Source organism: Alligator sinensis, unplaced genomic scaffold (genome assembly GCF_000455745.1).
Source record: "Alligator sinensis unplaced genomic scaffold, ASM45574v1 scaffold505_1, whole genome shotgun sequence".
NCBI lineage: Eukaryota > Metazoa > Chordata > Crocodylia > Alligatoridae > Alligator > Alligator sinensis.
In genome coordinates, this window is record NW_005841940.1 from 2,166,605 (window position 1) to 2,182,536 (window position 15,932).

General features: G+C 44.8%; 1 protein-coding gene across 3 annotated transcripts in view; it reads left to right on the forward strand.

The window, feature by feature from the left end:
- Positions 1–6,954: 6,954 nt before the first annotated feature.
- The window catches only part of GGT1 (gamma-glutamyltransferase 1), a 66,459-nt gene continuing 57,481 nt past the window's right edge, over positions 6,955–15,932 (forward strand). Inside the window, exon 1 of one of the 3 annotated variants that reach the window (XM_025199328.1) lies at positions 6,955–7,087. The gene's annotated coding sequence lies outside the window, so the exon portion shown is untranslated. The remainder of the gene's footprint in view (positions 7,088–15,932) is intronic. The other 2 variants (XM_025199324.1, XM_025199326.1) reach the window with 2 other exon arrangements.

Below are 15,932 nucleotides of genomic sequence, written 5' to 3' on the forward strand. Positions count from 1 at the left end.
CTCCCTTTGCAGCCCACACGACCTCCTAAACACTGTGGTGCTGCCTGCCCTGCCTGAGGAGTACATCTGTTCAGTGTGCAATTGTTAGATTTCAGAAATGATGGAGTTAGACTAACTGGTTATGAGTGAAATTCTGCTAATTCCATGCAAAATAATCAAATTGTAGCTAATGCACCCAAAAGACTGGTTTGTTGGCCTCCAAAGTGCCTATTAGTGATAAATTTGTGATGCTAAAGTCACATAAAATGTGAGACACAACTGCAAGCACAAGACAAATTGTAGACCCTTTCCAGTGACACATAGCATTTAACCATGAACTGCTCACAGGGAACCTTCCTATATACACAGTGACCCATTTATAGATATGAAGTAATTTAACCAGCAGTAAGCGGTGGGTGTCTGCCTCCCACATTTGGGTTAACATTTCTACAGCAGTATTGGCCCCATCCACTCTGGAAGGACCTTGTCAGCTGGCCTGTTACTTGAAACAGCTAACTCTAAGCACAGCTTTGTAGTGAGGATTTATATTATGTTAGGAGGGAAAAAATCATCCTCACAACAGCCTTTCAAATAAACCCTGGACAGTGGTACTAACTGCAGCAGTAGTGGAAATGTATGATGCCAGCATCCAAGGGAACAGTCAGAATGGGAACCCATGGTGCTAGATTATTTTGTCCTGTAAAAGCTCAGAACACGGATGCCAGGACATGACCCTTTCCAGTCATGGGGTGCCAGGAGATGTCCCTGGAACAATGCCTCTGGTGCAGCACTTCTACTCAGGCCCTTCCAAACACTGACTGTCACTTGCCTCTAGTACAGTTGAACTCATCCTAGATTTGGTCAGCTAATTAATGCTGAATGGACAGACAAGACCATGCCCAGACTCTCAGACAAAATCCCCTCTCCAACTACGAGCCCACTCAGGAAGGTAGCGTCTTCTGTTGTTAGCATAGCTGCTGGTGTTTGTTTGCAAATGAAACCCCTGCCCCTTTGCAGATGGGGTTCCTATGTGCCTTGTAAGAGAAGCCTCGTTTTCCCTCCTCTGCTCCTGGCTGTTCAGCCAGGCTGTTTTTTTGATTCAAGTGTTCCTGACATTTAACAGACACTGAAGTCACTCAAGCCTCAACTCCAGGAGAAAACAGCATCCTTTGGAACTTAAGTTGTTTTTTTTACATGAAGTTACATAATGCAAAGCCCTATGTGCACTGGCTTAATTCAGTTTGAGAGCAGTTCATTTCAGTTGTGTTTAAACCTACTGTCAGCTGACTTCAGCAAAACAGATAAAAGCCCAAGAGAGTGCACAGGGGAGGGGTTGTACCAGCTGGACTAAACCAGTTTAAACTCATCTTCCTGACAGCCTTATAATACTTTCCAGAGGCTCACAAGACGCCCTCTCCTGACCCAGCATGCCCCAGCAAATAGTCCTGGATTAGCTAAATCTGGTTTGTCAGCCGTGTACCCAGACTAGCAAGGGACAGTCCTGATGGTTGACATAGGCTCCCTGAAAAGGGAGGAGAGGATTCCCCATTCTACACCCACAGTGAAGCTCTTCCCCTCTGCCCTTGATCTGGGACTCCTCATGTTCAGACTTCCCCACCTTGCTAATCTTATGAACAGCTGCAGGGCTAAGGGGTGAAATTTGCCTCCATATAGATGACCAGCTTGAGGACTATGTACTACCAAGCCATTGAGCCAGGGTCCTACATCAAGAGCAGGGCTGGAGATTGTTATCCCCTTGGACAGAATTGGGGGTGAATTTTCTGTGCCAAGACAGCATTATGATGGGTGCTTTTGAAAGCCAGATAGATAGATGGAGAGAGATCCCATAGTTAGATTGTACACATTAACTGCATATGTATCTAAGACCTTCCAACCTAGGTGGAGACCTCCAGAAAAGGCTGAATAACATTTCTCATCAGAGGCACTTTTGTGTAGGGATTTCTCAGTATCTTAGTTGCCATATCAACCTTTTTGTGGTTCATTGCAGGCTGGAAACAGGACTAGCTGACTTTATTTCTTCTCAATCAATCCATTTCTCTCTCCCTCAATATCTGGAGATCATTTCTTTGAAGAAACTTCAATAAGATAAGAAAAGAAACCTAATAAATATTTTATAACAATAGGCAATCAGGACTGGTAGTAGAGATGATACCTTTTATTAGACCAACAAGATTTTTGCAAAAAAAAATTATTTTGTTGCAAACTTTCGGGCACAAAAACCCTTCATCAGGCATTGGAGAAAAGATTGTAGGAAGAACTTCAATCTGCAAAAATCTTGTTGGTCTAATAAAAGGTATCATCTCTACTACCAGTCCCGATTGCCTTTTCCTCTAGACCAATATGGCTACAACCTGGATACCTTATAACAATAGGGGCTCAAAGTTGCAGAGTTGAGGATGAAAGCATTTTCTGAAGTATCTCCTCTAAGGACTGGGAAGATTTTAGAGGGAGGTCCCTTCCACACCTGCAGGTGAAAACTCCTCATCTAAAGGGGTTTTCCATTGCTGATCTATATTTCTAGGCTAGGCTCTAGAATGCTCTTTCTTAAATGTTTCACAAGGCAGAAGAAACCTGTTGATTGTTTTCATGCATCACATATAGCTCCGTAACCAAAGGAACCATGGTCTGATGTTGGTAAGTGAAGCAGAATGAGCTCTTCTGAAACCTCTTGGTCTAACAATTGGGCCTGGAAGGAATTGTGCTGAATGGAACCAGTGTTTGGGGAAAGACAGTGCATTGGCCATGTGCAGGCACTCCCTGCATGTTGCACATGCCTTTGGATTTGTAGCAGTTTCACTCTCCGGTTGTACTTCCCTGGGGTTTACTGAACTCCTGAAACTAAGGTTATCCAAGATGATCTGCCAACAGGGGGAAGACATTGGACCTGTGCCCTTTGGTTACTTGCTCTAGTGCTTTGAAATGGCCTCAGTTTCATTTTTCTTTCTTTAGACATTTGAGCTGTGTCTAGGCTAGAAGACTTGAGGATGTCTGGAGTGTTAGTGGAATGGTGAGATCACAAGTGCCAACAGAGAAATAATTAAGCCACTCAACAAGGTAGGGATATTTAAAAGCCATCTGTTCTCTATCGGCCCATTTTTTACTTCAGTGACTACTTCCACTTGGGATAAAGGATGTCTTAGTTGATTCGAGAGTTCACCTTACACATCTCCTGAGACAGATCATAGGTCTTCTGGTAAAGGCAGGGAAAAATGTAGCTGGCACTCTTGATACTGACAAGGGGGAAAACCAGGAGAAAAAATCCTTCTTGTGTCTTTTTTTACTTATCATAAAGAAGCAATGGAGGTTCACCTAGAAGGAAGTTTCATATGACTCCCAGTTCCCCTGAAGCAGAGGAAGGGAGCAGAGAGTGTGGGATTTGGGGTTGGAACATACAGAGCAATGGACTGACTCCTTTCCACATGGCAGACCCTGTGGGAGCTAATATGCACCCCAGTGCCCTCTTTCCCAAGAACATGGACTATAGGACTGTGTGGGTCCAATTCCCTGCTATTGCAGGCACCACATCATAGTGTAAACAAATCCAGCTCTGTCTTAAACTCTGCAATTTCTTTCTCCTCAGTATGCCTAATGGGCATGTTATTATCCCAAGCTTCAGTCTTCTGATGGTTCAAAACCAGGCTCTTATTTTGCACTTGAAATGGACCTTTAGACAGTTTATATCCATTTGCTCATGTGCCAAGATTAAATAGCTTAAATAGCTCATTTTCCTTCCTGGCATGTACCTAACATACAACTAAATTGTAGGCACAGTGTGGGCACCTTGCATGGGGGAGAAGAGATCCCCAGCAGTAGCAGCCCTAACTTGTTTGCAGGCACTTTGAGATCCAAAGGGACACTTGGGTATCTCTGCCAGCAGTGCCAGGAGCCCCAGAGGGGCATGTTTCAATGGGGTGAGGGCAAAGTCATGGCCCACCTGTTCCTTGTCAGGGCTGCATTTGGAGAATGCTGGCAACTCTGCTTTGCAGGTGCAGCAAGCACCACTGTCCACTACAGCATAACTGCCCCTGCAGATTTTTATTGCTGTACTACCCAGTCAAGGACCATGGCCCCATTGTGTCAGGGGCTGTACAAACAGAGCACAAAAAGATGGTTTCTCCCTCCAGAAGTCTGATATTCTAGGGCAGAGGTCAGCAACATATTCTGGTTGGGGCTGGAGTGACCCAGCATGGATCTGAGGTAGTTCCTCACCCCTCTTAGCCAAAGCCCATGCTGATTGCAGCACAGCACAAGGAGAGCTTTTCCTTCTGCCGAAGCTCTGGGCACCTGGCTACAATGCAGTGTGAGCACAGTCCCCACTACAAATGCTGCTGAAACCACAGCTCTGCAGACCAGCTCCAGCCCATGGCTCATAGGTTGCCACCCCCCAACCCACCCCCAGGCTAGGGCCTGGTCTATCCTACTCAGGTTCTGTCAACAAAGCTGTGAATGTGTCCATGCTTGCAGCTTCTCATTGGCAGTGGCACCTCTTCTTCCTACCAACAGAGCAAGGCCAGGCCTGTCTTGCAAACAACAGAAGGCTTCTGTCACTACAGGGAGCCCTCCAGAAAGCATGTGTAGGTGTGCCTGCACTTTCTGCTGGCAGCTGCAGTCTCAGCGACTCTGCCCCAGTATGCATTGTGGTCCTGGCTGACACTGCTGGCTGCTAAAGGCTGCAGGGGCAAGGCCATGCTTTGGCCTCTTCCCTGTGGCAGTAGCTGTCTGCTGGCAGGGGGCTTGTCACAGAGCAAACCCTAAGAGCAGAGACAATGGACAAGTGCAGACAGATGCATAGGGGAACAGACAGGAAACTAGGACGATATTGGTACATAAGGGCTGGGCTTAGCTGCCCCAGTGCTGGAGCATTGTCAAGTTTTTTGTAGGTGTCACAGCCAAAAGGAGCTTTTAAGGTGGGGCTGGGAGGAGGGCGGTGAAGCCTTGTGGGTGTGTACAGGAACCTTGCCCCAAGTCTGAGAGCCAGTTTGGGAGAAAGCACAGAAGTGCTTCATTGAAGCATTAAAACTGGTCCCCAAACCTTGTGTATAAATGCCATCTTTCAACGGGTTAATTCTGGTACTTCTGTACTGTCATTCCATAGATCCCATACATCCTCCAGTCAGCTGAGCCTGCTCTTAGTCACCTAAATTGTGTGCAGCTGCCAAATCCTGCATCCTGAGTTCTGGCCCTGACGCTCTTGCTTAGAGAGACTAGAGACACTGAGCCACACTTAGTGCTGGAGCAAACTCCATTGGAACCAAAGGGGTTGTGCCTGCTTTCAAGGGTGTTAAATTTGGCCCCTGCTATCAGCAGTAGGATCCTGTTTTCTTCCAAGTCTTACGTTTTGTCTCCTGTGCAGGATACCCAGAAGCATTTGCTAAGTGGGTTTTTAAACCACCACAGAACCATGAAGGTAAGTGAACCATGGCTCCCCTTGGTTTGCAGCGTTGATGCTGTTAGCTGGAGCATGAAATGTGTTATTTCCATGTGGGATTCCACTCCCTGCCCTGGTTGGGATGAGTCTCTTCTGCAGGCCTTTTCCCAGCAAAGCCTCTTGCACTATTCAGAGCTAGCTCCATTTGTATTAGCATCCCCTTTGTGCACACTTTCCACAGCAATGCCATGCACAGAGCCCATTCTCAACACCCTGTCAGAACATATGACACTCAGCAGCTACATTAACTGTGCAAACCTTTGGAGTAAAGTACATTTTTAGTTTTAGAATAACAGAAGCCCATGTACTGCCTCTTTGTGGCAGGCTATAAAAATACATTGCCCTTTTCTGTTGTTTTTTGTGTCTCAGGCCACACGTGCCCTGTAGCACCCATTGCTAAAAATCATTCATTAGTAATTTAAATTTTTGGGAGGAAAGAAAGTTGTTACCTCAAGCACTAGTGTCAATGCACTTTTCTCTTTCCTCCTGGTGGGCTTGTGCCATTTCCTGAAATGGGTCAAACAGATCTGAGCCAGTTAGAAGTAGATTAATTCTTCCCCCTTTATTAGTACAGCACAGCCATGAACACCCAACTGCTCTGATGTTGGCATATTCTGCATAATAGTTGTGAAGTTACACACACACACACACACACACACACACACACACACAGACTGTACAGCATTCTGCAGCTACGCTATGAAATGCCACAGCTAATGGCTGGGTTCCTTCAGTGCTAAGGGAATGCCTTTTGCGTTTAGGGCTGATTGAAAATTTTCTGATAGAACACTTTTTCCATTGGAAAATGCTAATTTATTGAAATCAACACATTTCCCAAGAATGTGGTGCTTTCAATTTTGTTCTCATGGAACCTGCCATTTGCACATCCAGTTCCTTGGCAGCCAGCCTGGCGAGCTGATGGGGAACCCAGCCTTCCAGAAGTGGGGTGATTATGTTTAAATGCCACCCACCAGCAGTATCGCATGACAGCTGTGACATCATAGCACAAGGCAGGTTGGGATGTGGCAGTGTGGGCAAGCAGCCAGTCTCACTTCAGGAAACTTGAAACAAAGTCAAAGGCAATTTGGCCTTCTTCTCTGTTGTCTGGCACTTTGTTTAGTCATTTACACAAGCACAAAGTAGGTGAAAAACTCTGCTTATATCATCAGCTCTTTGGGTCAGGAAACTCATTTTGTTCTGTGTTTGTATAGTGCCTAACCTATGGGGTTCTGTCTCGCTGACCCTAGTCCTCCATCATAATGCCAGTGCTGAATAGTGTATTACATCTGCTTTACATAGGTGCAAACAGCCATGCAAGGGACAGGGCAAAGGCAATTCGGACCTGGTTGTACAGAATGTCCTGTTCTAACCTGTCTCATGGGGGAGGCCTTTGATATATTACCTTCTTTCATTCAGAACATTGCAGGTCACCTTTAAATTTCTTACAACTCAGAGCACATGCCATCTAGCGCCCAGGAAAGGAATTGCAACTTATTTAAGACACTTTTACCTACAGGAGAGCAGACCGAAGGAAGTAGCTCTGAAGAACTTTCCTTTCTATGCAAGGAGGGACATCATACAAACTGCTTGTGAAGTGATGTGCTGAAAACACCTATGAAATGCCACACAGACTGCATGGGAAATCAACCCTTGTTCCAGGTATGTTTGTATGTGTCCAGGTGTGTTTGTAGGGCTAGATGGAAAGGGGAAGAGCATTGGTATAATGTGAGGTTGCAGGTACTTTACTAACAGCACACATAGCTGAAGTGACCAGGATAGTACCACACTGCTGGAATTAGGAAGAGCTATTTTCAGTGGCAGCTCTTATCTTTGCTTTTTAGCTCTTAAATTACCTTCACACAGTCTGAGAATTCCAGCCACAGGTGCCTGTTTTAATAAATGAAATTACCTACCTTGGTTTGATCTTGAATTGTACTGTCTGGTTAGATTTAATTTCTGCTCCACACTGATCTCCCAGCAGCTCTTCCCATGTCAATGCCTTAGACTGCAAAACTCTTTGTTTTTTAAACAAGAGTACAGGGTTCCCAGCACAGTCCTTATGTTATACTGTTCCCTGCATAGACTGCCCATGCTGAGTTATGTCATTATTTTTCAGCGCTGCGCTCCAGTGGTTGTTGATGGATTTATGTGTTCTCATCCCTGATTCTGCCTCTTTCGTCTTTATCTTTTTCAGAGAAATATCCTTTCCCCTTTACAAGACAACATTTAATTTATAAACTGTAAATTAAAGGAAGTGAATTAGGAACCATCATGGTTTTCATGGCATGTGTCAGTGTTTCTGCCACAGTTTTGGGCTGCATTTTTTCCTCAGATTTAAAGAGAGAAATTTTTGTGCCACTGTTTCAGATCTAGATGAAAAATGCCACTGATCCAGCCCCACCAGTGTGCACTGGGACTTTGCATTACTCTTTCCATCTGGCATTACTACTGTGTGCTTATCCATGCTGGGTTTCATCTGCCATCCATCATATAATACCTTTAACAGCTCCTTGCAAAGTTTCCCTTGATCTTCACAAATCTAAGTGCTAATTAATGCTCCCACTTCCAGATCATTAATAAATGTTCACCTCTTTTTGATCCATAGGCCACCTCACTCTGAACTTCTCTCTCTGCCACATTTTGGATGTTCCTTCCTATACTCTTTTATTTCCTATCTTTTAATCCAGGACTGGTGTTTATCTCACGGCCCATGGTTATTAAGTACCTTTAATAGCCCTCATAGAAGCTGGTTTGGTCCTATCAGATTGAACTGATAGGTCGAGTGTCATAATCCTGTCGACAAGGTTCCTTGGGTGAATTTGATATATTTTATTAGACCAACCCAAATAGTTGGAGAATAGTTATTAAGCAAGCTTTCGAGTTCAAAAACCCTTCGTCAGGCTAAGGAAGTTTCAGCAGTTGGTGTGTGGTCTTCCTGGAGGGAATGAAAAGTAAAGAAGCCAGGGGCTGGGCTGGGGAGTCAGTTGCCAGGCAGATTATAATGTGTCAAAAATCCAATGTCTATGTTTAGTCCATGATCTCTAGTATCCAGGAGGTTGATGAAATGGAGCTCATAGGCTCATCTCTGGGAAGTGTTGTGTAAGTTTCCCTTGAGGATCCTGTTGAATAATTTTTCACTTATTTTTCTCAGTATTTTAAGACTAACTGCCTAAAAATGTATAGTCAGTTTCACTGCCCTTATTAACCCTTTATAAAACTACAAAATAGGCTACCCGCTAAACTCTGGGTTTAGTGATCCTTCAGTAATTTCCTATGCTGCTGCTTTCATGGTTCTCACAGGCAGGCTGTTGGGTTCTGGTGATTTGTTGTAGTTGGAATCACTGATCTCACAAGGAGAGGATACCTATTTAGGAAATACTTAAGTGTGTGCTCAAGTTTCACTGATTTGGGAAAGCACCATTGGTTTCACTGGGACTTAAACCCACTCTGAAAATGTGGTTACAGGCTTCCTGGAATCAGGGCCTTGTTTTACTGTGCGTGAGGTCTTATTGACGTACAGTGAGCTATTCAGAGCAGCAAGTGCCATGCCCTTTAGCGAATGCTTGGAGGAATGGGTCCTGGTTTCTCAAGGTGTTTCATCACCTCTTTGCTGATCTCTCTATCTCTGATGAAGCCCTACCCTTTTTGTCTGGAAAGTATAACCTCAGAATAGGTGTATTTCTGTGATCGACTCTGATGCAAAGAAATACATTAGTTCATCTGCAATTGCTGAGGCCTCTTTGATGGTTCCCCTAACACCTGCATGGTACCATGATACAGGTTTCTTACTGCCTTTATATCATCCTCTTGATAATTCATAGATTTCATAGATTTCATGAACATTAGGGCTGGAAGGGACCTCGGAAGATCATTGAGTCCAGCCCCCTGCCCCAGGGGCAGGAAGTCAGCTAGGGTCAAAGTATCCCAGCAAGATAGAGCGTTCAAATGTTTCTTAAATGAGTCCAGAGTAGGTGCTTGCACCACCTCTGGAGGGAGTCTATTCCAGGCCTTGGGGGCTTGGACAGTAAAGAAGTTTTTCCTTATGTCTAGCCTTGGAGGAGTTTGTGACAGTTTGACACTTGTGCTCAGGTGAACAGATTCCCTCAGATCCTTATGTACACCCCTTCTATACTTATAGGTAGCCACCAGGTCACCCCCTTTGTTCTCCATGATCCCTCTCAGATCTCATAATCTCCCCTGTCCAATAGGCACTTTAACTTGTCCAAGCCTCCAGAAGATCTAAAGTAGTGGGGAACCATATAGCATCAGCAGAGGTCTTCCTCTCCAGCACCCAGTTGTCTCTTTTATGGCACTCTTCATGAGGAGAGCTCCAAGAGCTTCATATATCTCCATGATACACATGTGGGCAAAATGACTTGTCCCAGGTCCCTCAGGGGCAGAGACAGGAAGAGAAACCCCCACACTCAGCTCAGGCCTCTAGCTTCTAGTCTACAGCCAAAATAGAAAACCAGTAGCATTGTCTAGCTGTAAATGAGGGCAGCATTTGGCAGGGAGAGGCCATTTCCAGTGTTGACAAGGTGTTTTGCTTTGGATACTGCTGTGGGTGTGAAGGAATGAGAGATGGTACTTGAGCTGAAGGCAGGGTTAGTTGCTAAATTCAAATCCAGTCCAACTTTTTTCCTCATGAAGGTACAAGGAAGCACCTTATAGTTCTTTATAGCTAGCCACATTCTAGCGAGGGTATCCACCTTGAATGATGGCATCCTCCCAGCCTTAATTATAGTGTGCTTCTCTCTCTCGCTGTAAATAGTAGTTGGGAAATTACAGGTGTGATGTTAATAAGGTAAGAGTAACATAATTTACCTTTGCATAACAGATTTTCCATAAAAGAAAACTATAATTAATGAGCCTAAATACATCAAACAAAGAAGCTGTGCATGAGGGTGTGGTATGTAGCCACGTGCTCTATGTGTGCTCCATGTTATGTGTGTTATGCTTGTACATACTGGGCCTAGTGCTGAGGTCTTAGCTCAGTATCAGGCTCAGGTATAAGGCTGTCACAGATTTTGCAGTGGTTCTGCCTTGAGATGCTGCCCTTTATACAGTCTTTCTAGTGCTCCTGAAGGACAGTCCCAGGCGTGGCTGCTATATAAGAATGAATGGCATGACTCCTTCAGGCCTTTGGGTCAGAGACTGCTGCCTGTCTCCATGGCCACAGCAGCAAGCCCAAATTAACTCAGCTGCTTAGGGAGAGTTTTGAGAAAAAACACAAATTAAGGTGTGGAGGGAGGCAGCTTTGGCAGCCCAAGCCAGCATGCCTTGGGTCAGAACATAGGGTTGCCAACCCTCCTGGACTGGCTGGGAGTCTACCAGAATGGGCATCGATCTCCTGGTGACTTAGAAAGCAATCCGGGAGATTGATATTATGAACGGGTTGAACAGTACAATTAATGACATTAAGTCATGTTGGGAAAAAAATCTCCCGGAACAGCTTCAGTCAGAGTTGGCAACCCTATCAGAATGACCAAGCCAAATATAAGACAGAGTCTGTATCAGTGAGAGCAACAGGCCTTGCTGGCCACGTTCTTCTGGAATCCATGCGGTCTCTCTCTGTCCATCCTTATGCTTTGTTCTCTGCCTGTCCTGGTCTTTCTGTTTGTCTCTCCCTTGATGCCCTTGAAAAAAACAGTCTCTGCCATCTGCTGTCTCTTTGTTTCCCCACTCCTGGGTCTCAGTCATTAAAAGTTAATCCCCAGTCCCTGGGGATGCCATTGTCTGTCTGAGTTTTCTTCCCTCAGTGGACTGGCCTCATTCAGTTCTTGATGGCCCATTTCACACTAGCTAGCTATGTGCAGGCATCTATCACAGCTCACTCTCCCCTAGTTGAAGGATGGAAGTTAATTTGATTTACCCCCACAGAGCATAACAGCACACACAGGAAGTGGAGAGACTGAGGCACACATGGTGACTTTTTAAAAATGTTACACAATGTTCCCATATTCTCCACAGGCATGTTAGAAGCCCATACCATTGGACATACTAGTGTAGGGGTTCTCAACCTTTTAAGACTCAAGGTCCCCCTCAGTAGATTCAAGGCCACCCTTGGAAAATGTCAGCACTTGTCTACAAGTGATTGTTTCAGTTGTTTCTTGACTACAGAAAAATTAATAGAGCAATTCTTCTGTTGCAAAGAACTTAGAAAGACCATGGCAGGTCAGAATGGTTTTGACACTATGGATTCCTGTTTGAAATCTCTGAGTTTACCTTGTGAATCATGTGTGCACACCTAACAGTGTGAATACTAAAATGATCTCACGGCACCCCAGGGTGCCATGACACACTAGTTGAGAATCATTGTAAGTAGCCTCAAATGCCCCTGTAGCGGGGCCACAGACTGTGGGAGCGCTTCCTGACCAGCATGACTTCCTTCTCTACCAGAGTCCGGAGGAAGGCACTCTTGTGGAGGGGCCCCTGAGACAGGCCCTGTCCTATACCTCATCCCACCAAGCCCCACTGACTACACACAAATGCTTCCCTGCCCTCCCCACCTCACCCCATAGAGGTCGCTCCCCTGGGGAGGGACCTGGTGGCACTTACTGGCTGGGTCTTGGCTGTCACAGAACTGAGGGAGCTGCCATGAGTGGCAAGCAAGTGTGGAGGCCTCCATGAGGATTGATGCATTTCTTGGGAGTGTGCAAGGTCTGGTCACTAAGCCCTCTGCCCATTCTGCATTTTCACCTCAAGAGGCTGAGGTCAGAAGAATCCTTCACAGATGCCAATGTCTGTCCAGGGCCCAAGGAGAGCAAGGCAATGTTAGCACCTGCATTTGTGTACTCTTTCACACTGCTTGGGAATACCAGGGGGAGTATCAGCAAAAGTTGCCAGCTGACAGTACGGAGCTGAAGACAGGTTGTACTCTAGCATTTCCATTTCTCCTCTAGCTCTGCAGTGCAGGTGGGACTAGCATGCTCCCTGCCAGCTAAGCACAGCCCTGGCAAACAATTTGCTGCAAAGTCCTCCCCAGAGATCAAATTACTGTTGGTAAAGAGATCTGCACTCCCCTACTGGCAACAGAAACAACAGCAATAAGTATGGATAACAAGATGGGGCTGTTGCACTGTGCAGACAGGCCTGCCAGATGGACTGTAGTGTATAGCACCACAGTGGCCCTCTCATCTGGGCTGCAGTTCTCTGGCCCGGCTGTGGCCGTTGCAGGTGAACCTGGCACCACCACTTGCTTTAGAGGCAGCCAGGGTGTTACCATTTCTGTTTTGTGCTGTATGAGGGATTCTCACATGCCTGATGAAACAAAAGGCAAAGTCCAGAAAGCAATAGGATCATGTGTAGGGCTTACATTCATCAGCCCTTACTCTATCCAGGACAGGATTAAGGGCATCAAATATCATGGGTCCTCTTTTGTCGCTTATTCCATAAGACGAGAGCTTTCTATCTGTCTGCATACTTGTGGTGCTAGATACGGGTGTTCTCTAGCAAAATCAGATCATTTCAGCTTACAAGGTCCTTAAAGCAATATCTGCCTTTGCTCACTATGTAAAGTACATTGTGATGCTATGGTGTTCTGTACAGTTGCTAAATGAATGAGAATAAAGACAGATGGGTAAAGAGAGTGGGTAGAGTACAGACAGATGCACTGCAGTGTGTCTTCTTCTGTTTTGAGAGCTGGCATATGTGTTACTCTGGTCTGTGTGTCAGTCCTCTCACAAAGAGCTGACACCAGCTGACATGCTCCTATATGCATTAACCCTTTCACCTTCTACATTCTTTTGTCATGTTCTCCCTAAGGGAAACAGCTGTAGGCCTCACTGGAACATTGATCAATATATACTGCTCACACAAAGTCTTTGCTAAAGCATTGGCCAGAGTAGGCCTGACCAATGCATGAACTCCTTACATGAGCAAAACATGGCATGTGGGCCTGATGGACATGCCTGTCAGAAGATAAGAAGGGTGATGGCTGTACATGAAGTAGGATACTCCAGTACCAGTATGATGAGACTAGAACAGAAACACCCAGGTCAGGATATGAAACAAGCCCATGGTACAGGATGGTTTGAGATATTCAGGATATGGATGGAATGCAATATATAATTTTTTTTGATCATTTTATAAAAAGAGAATTGGAAAGTATGGAAACTTTGTAGTGGCTTAGGAGAGCCTGCATGGTGTTGTGCCAACTACCTTGTTACAGGTACAAATGCCTTAACTTCTGGTCTGATGTACTTGTTAAGTCAAAATGCGTTAGAGCTGTGCTTGTAGGCGATACATCTGGCCAAATCTTTGCCACAAACCAAACCTGTGGTCATTCTTTAAGACAAATTTGGTGTTGGGATCACCTGGCTGCAACTTTTGCTGGTGCTAAAGTTCCTGAGACTTGGACACTAACAACACATCAATAACACCTAATGAGGACAACAGCAACTGATAACACTGGATGACACTGGCCGGCCACAGGCTCCAAGTCTGAGTGGTTTGTGCAGTTAGATTGATGTTTCACCTCCTAGGCCCAAGATTTCTACACTCTGGTTCTACATTTCTTTTCAAAGATCTGTGTGGGCTATAGCCCTAGAAAAGTGCTTATATAACTTCAGGAAGGGATGACAAGCTGTTTTAACCTGTTATTGTTTGTGCCTACAAATATCAGGGTTACTATCCCAGGAAGAAACCAAATCATACAATGATTAAATCTGTACCAGAGTCCCACAGGAATTGAGTGGAGTTAAGTGTATGCTGGATGTTATGTGCCTATTTAAGTGTTTTGCTGAATCATGACACTGGTACTGATTCTGCCTCTGTTACAAGATGCAACTCATCCTGTGCATGGTTTGAGGGGACTGGCAAGCAAACATTGTCTTTGCCAAATGCTTATCTGTACTGTTTACACTCTTCCTTGAGTTAGCAGCTTCTGATTGTGAATGAGAATAATTTGTGATTCTGCTATGTACATCTTGTATGTACTGTGATATGTATGATATCGTTAAGAGAATATTAGTATTTGTCTTAGTAGCAAGAATGGGTGAAATTTTTGTGAAAAGCAATCATATTTACTGCAAATAGCTCTTAAGACAGAGAATCGGAGGATGGCAGTAGTGCCTAGAAGCCATTCTAATAATGGCTAGTAGTTATACTGAGGTCCCCTTATAACACTCTGGAAATTAAATCTAGAATGAATGTGTGTGGGATAGTGCAAATGTAATGCTATGTAAATTACATTGACAACCACTCTTAGATCCCCTGTTATATAGCCCCAGCAGCATAAATGGACCTTGGCCCAACAGCTTTACATAAGGTAGGCAGGGCCAAAGCAAAGACAGGTGTTTTCCCAACATGCGTATTTAATGTCAGGCCACAGAGTAGACTGGTCTCTTGGGAACTACCAGTACTGTAGAAGTGGTTTGTGTGGCATTTCCTCCTTCCCCACTTGGCACATTATCTAAAGCCGTTTAATTAATTCAGGTAAAACTCTACCCACATGGCAACCCAGCCATTCTCAACAGGCTTCTGCTCAGACTGCACCCCCATGTATATGATCTTAAGCATGTGGTGGACCAAATGCATAAGGTGGATACAGGCAGACAAGGTTCCTTGGGTGAATTTGATATGGTGGATACAAAAGTTTTCAGTTTGTGTCGCTCAACCTTGACGTGAACACAGCAGGTCCCTCATCCTGTGAGAGAGAAAGGGTCCAGGACACATTGCCTGTGCCCAGTCAGACTTTAGCTCAGCTTCTGAGATAGACAGCTGCAGAGGCTGTAGGTTGATATGTGCAGCTACTTAGCATGGACTTTGGTTACCCCTGGTAATAGCCCTTATCTTGTGGTTCAAGTGCCTTCTTGTCTTGGTTAGACTTTAACAGGAATCAGTCACGAAACAACTCTCTCTGTCAATCTTAAAGTTTTATATTAAGAGACAAATACTTTGAACCTCCTTCCAGCACTTTTTCTACATTCCAATCTGTAATTTTTCACAAGTCTGAGTTGCCTTTATGTTTTATTCATTTCCTGTTTACACTGGAGGAGAAACCAAAGCCAGAAGAACCAGGAAAAACAACAGCCCACACGGAATTGGCATTGTGCAGTTAAATCACAGCCATCATTTGCAGTATCTGTTTCCAACTTTGTCTGCTTATAATGACTACACTAGCTAAAAGACAGGATGAGTTTTGCCTAGGAATTTGTGCACAGGAGTTGAGAGAAAGAAACCTTTGAGATCAAATTCTAGCTCTGATACTGACTTGCTGTATGGCCTTAGTCAAGACAAGGTTCCTTGGGTGAATTTGATATCTTTTATTAGACCAACCCAAATAGTTGGAGAATAGTTATTAAGCAAGCTTTTGAGTTCAAAAACCCTTCATCAGGCTAAGGAAGTTTCAGCAGTTGGTGTGTGCTCTTCCTGGATGGGATGAAAAGTAAAGAAGCCAGGGACTGGGCTGGGGAGTCAGTTGCCAGGCAGATTATAATGTATCAAAAATCCAATGTCTATGTTTAGTCCATGATCTCTAGTATCCAAGAGGGTGATTGAAAGA